Source organism: Bos indicus, chromosome 10 (assembly GCF_029378745.1).
Source record: "Bos indicus isolate NIAB-ARS_2022 breed Sahiwal x Tharparkar chromosome 10, NIAB-ARS_B.indTharparkar_mat_pri_1.0, whole genome shotgun sequence".
Classification (NCBI taxonomy): domain Eukaryota; kingdom Metazoa; phylum Chordata; class Mammalia; order Artiodactyla; family Bovidae; genus Bos; species Bos indicus.
Window position 1 is genome coordinate 24,001,324 of NC_091769.1, and position 4,342 is coordinate 24,005,665.

General features: G+C 39.6%; 1 long non-coding RNA gene across 1 annotated transcript; it reads right to left on the minus strand.

The window, feature by feature from the left end:
- Positions 1-204: 204 nt before the first annotated feature.
- On the minus strand, positions 205-2,619 carry LOC109564833 (uncharacterized). Its single transcript, XR_011568673.1, has 3 exons — positions 2,600-2,619; positions 2,375-2,489; positions 205-532 (listed from the first exon to the last, which is right to left on the minus strand). It is a non-coding gene; the product is annotated as an uncharacterized lncRNA (long non-coding RNA).
- Between the last annotated feature and the right edge of the window lie 1,723 nt (positions 2,620-4,342).

Genomic DNA, 4,342 nt, shown 5'->3' on the forward strand with positions numbered 1-4,342 from the left:
TTTTTCAGTTGAGCCACCAGGGAAGCCAAAAAATACTGGAGTGGGTAGTCTATCTCTTCTCCAGCAGATCTTCCTGACTCAGGAATGAAACTGGGGTCTCCTGCATTGCAGGTGGATTCTGTACCAGCTGAGCTCCAGGGAAGCCCTAGTTAATTACTGGAAAAGTCCAAATTGTTAGTTTCATAGATAAAGTAGCTCAAGATTTCCATTTTATTCCTAATATAATTTATTATTGTAGAAAACTTCTAAAATCATACAATCATATAAATAACAATGAATTATTAATAAAAAGAAAGAAGGGAGGGACCCAAGGAGGGAGGAAGACCACTTTGATTTCACAGGCAGAGTTAGCATTGGGAGGTTAGATTATAATCTCCTGGCTGCTTGGGGTCCTTAGAGTAGGACTTATTTTTCTTCAAACTCAGCTTGAGTTCAGAATCAAAAGCAAAACTTCAAACCAAAAACTTCTCCTAGATAAAGTGCCCCCTGTAGTCCTACAGGATGTGTGGTTTAACCAATGGCAGTGAGTCACCTGGAAAGAGAGGTAGAAGAAATGTGATCCAAAAACAGAAAGGAAGGGTGGGAGGTAAAGAGACATTAAACGAGCATACATTTCTTGTTCTTAGTTGTGTTTCTCCAATACCCCATTTGCTTTCCTTATATTTATCCAGCAATCACTTAAACACATTTATTACAAACCATATCAGTAGGTCCTAAAATTATTGCTATTTTCAGACTCTCCATTTAACTAAGATAAACCATGGTCACAATCTACTTGTTCTCTTTATATTTTGAGATCTCCTATGCACGTATCTCCTTACACATTATGCTGCTGCTGCTGTTTAGTCATTAAGTCGTGTCCAACTCTTTGTGACCCAGTGGACTGTAGCCCACCAGGCTCCTCTGTCCATGGGATTTTCCAGGCAAGAATACTGGAGTGGGTTGCCATTTCCTTCTCCAGGGGATTTTCCCAACCCAGGGACTGAACCCACATCTCCTGAATTGGCAGGTGGATTTACCACACCTGGGAAAAACCCCTCATACATTACAGTGTAGGCCAAATACGCAACCAGGACACTCCCTCCTTCTCCTTCTTCTCTTTCTCCAGAGTATTCATTATGTTCCAAGTCCTTAAGAACACAAGGACTATAAAAACTTCTTATACAATTCTTCCCATCCTAGACAAAAAGTTTATATGGATCACAAATTTATACTGGTTCCAGTATCATCCTAGTATTCATTAAAATTCTTATCAATATTCTAGGAGAGTTTGAATTGCCAAACTTTCTACTTGATTAATTATGACAATTTTAACATATAAGAATTAAACTGAAAAAAAAAAAGAATTAAACTGTAAGATTCTAACAGTGAAATCATACAAGAACAGGGTGAAAGCAAGGCAGGGGGAAAAATGTCCATAGCTGGAAGAAAGTAGCAAAGGAGTTATATTCACAAATTTCTGATGTAGATTTACAGAATTTAAGAGAATACCAAAAGAATGAGAAGCTACTTTTATAACTGAGAAAAAGTCTTTAGATATGATGAATTCCAAATCTCCATTCTCCTTAGGCATTATTCTTAAATAGTTGTCAGAACTAATATGACTATAACAGTTTTCTAAGCCCTGTAAGATTTTAATCAATCTCTTAGTGTTAACCAACTTCAGAAGTCGTTCTAAGTGAAATAAATATTCAGAGAAAATATTCTAACATTTTGTGACCAACACAGTGAGACCAAGGGGAAAAAAAATTCAAGAAAATTGTCTGTGACTGACCAAGTTAAGGAGGCAAATTTTCAGGGAGAAAACAGGAGCAGTTCATCTTTAGTTCTCTGCCTTGAGCGAGACACAAAGTGGTAAATGAAAACCCATACAGTCAATCCCTTAAAACAGTCAACCTCAAGGCAAGTCCTTAAGCATCTGATTAGTACATGATAAGAACATCATTCTAGGATTTTAACTATTTATTGTTACATGGTTTCTAAAGCAAGTAAAAAGTTCCCAAAATAAAATTTACCAGACATGGAACTGTAGGCTTATATGAAAGTACCTCTGTCTGCTCAGCTCTCTTTGCCTCATTTGCAATCATATAGAAAAAGATAGTTTAAAATAAAACAAGAAGCAATTTGAGTGTCTGAAAACTCCACTACCATGAGTGGTTTGTGTTCAAGTCCTCCTGCAGTCCCAGGCACTGTGGCACTCACTGCACAGAAGTACTCAGCTGAGTCACTCCAATGGGCTGAGAATTTCCTCAGGTTGAAGGAAAAATCACTGCTCTTAAATTCAGCCACGAAACCTCTAATGCCTTGAACCACGGTGTTCCCTGAAAAGTACTTGAGGAGCAGCTGGGGTCTTTGCCTGGGGTACTGGACGTACCAGAAGAGATAGGGAGTTGCACCATAGGAATAGTTACACTTCAGCTCCAATGAGGTTCCTTCAGAGACCAAAACAGGATCATCAGGCTGGGTCACTGACTGGCCTCTGGAATCTCCTGCAAAATAAATGACATGTCAGTAAAAGCAATGCAGACATCATTATGAAAAAAATTGTACTTGTAGTAAGAGTCTGTAGAACTACAGACCACTAAGAAATTTTACTCACTCAGGGCAAATATCATCCCCAGTATTGAGATGAGCAGCAGCAGCATGGCTGAGCAGTGGAAACACTGTGAAGTCTTTTCTGAATGATCTCCCCTGAGCAGACAGGAAAGTGGCAGGAAAAAGAAGTTTAAGACTGGACAAGTTCTTTGCTAAGATAAAAACGCAAAAGCTGCTGAGATGAGCTTGCAGCTTTCTGATGTTTGATGTCTGATTCCTCTCTCTTGCCTCTGCAAAGAACTCAGCAAGCTGCAGGGAGGAAGGACTGAACAGAGGAAGCTGAACAAGATCTTTAGTTTGTGCACATCGCCCTCTGAAGGCCAAATGTAGAACAAAGATCCTAAGGCCCCGCGGAGAGCTAATCAGTGTCTACCTTTTATTTTCTGAGCTATATCAAAAACTTCTGTCTTTCCAATATGTTTTTACCATCCCAAATCTATGATGGTGTGTTAGTCCTAGAGTCTACAGAAAATGAAGAAAAAGAAAAGAAAGTGAAGTCACTCAGTCGTGTCTGACTCTTTGCAACCCCATGGACTGTAGCCTACCAGGCTCCTCTGTCCATGGAATTTTCCAGGCAAGAGCACTGGAGTGGGTTGCCATTTCCTTCTCCAGGTGATCTTGCTCACCCAGGGATCGAACCTGGGTCTCCTGCACTGCAGGCAGGTGCTTTACCGCTGAGCCATCAGGGAAGCCTATAGAAATTAGATATCATATAAAAGTAGAGTAACAAGTTACTTCACTGAGAAATCAGTTTATAAAAGGTATCTCAGAGTTGGAATTTGAGTCTATGAGAATCTTTGGAATTAGGCTAAATGCCTCAGACAGTTCTGTCATGGTGGTGATGGAAGATGGCAGAGATGTTTTCTTTGACTAATGCTCATGAGTCCACATGATGCTTGTGAAATCTTTTAGATGTAAAGACAGGGCCCCAAACTATAAGACATTGATGAAGAAAATTGAAGGAGACACAAATAAATGGAAAGATATATTGTTCTCATGTATTGCAAGAATTAATATTGTTAAAATATTCATACTATACAAAGCAATCTATAGGTTCCACACATGCAGGCATGCTCAGTGGTGTCCAAATCTTTGCAACCTCACAGATTGTAGACTGCCAGGCTCCTCTGTCCATGGAATTTTCCAGGCAAGAATACTGGAGCAGGTTGTCATTCCCTGCTCCAGGGGATCTTGCCGACACAGCAATTGAACCCACATCTCCTGAACTGGCAGGCAGATTCTTTACCACTGAGTCACCTGGGAAGTGCATAGTTTCAATGTAATCCGTATCAAAATGCCAATGGCACTTTTCACAGAAATAGAAAAAATAACCTCAAAATTTTTATATAACTAAAAATGATCCTGAATATCTAAAGCAATCTTGAGAAAGAATAGCAAAGTAGGAGGCATCACACTTCCTGACTTCAAGCTATATTACAAGCTATAGCAATAAAACTGTTTGCTGCTGCTGCTGCTAGGTTGCTTCAGTCATGTCTGAATCTGTGCGACCCCATAGACGGCAGCCCACCAGATTCCTCCATCCATAGGATTTCCCAGGCAAGAGTGCTGGAGTGGGCTGCCATTGCCCTCTCCAAAAACTGTTTGATATTGACATAAAAACAATCACACTGGTCAATGGAATGGAATAGAGAGCCCAGAAAAAATTCACATATATATGACCAGTTAATTTACGATAAAAGAATATACAATGGATCAAAGACAATGTTTTCAATAAATGGTGATGAGA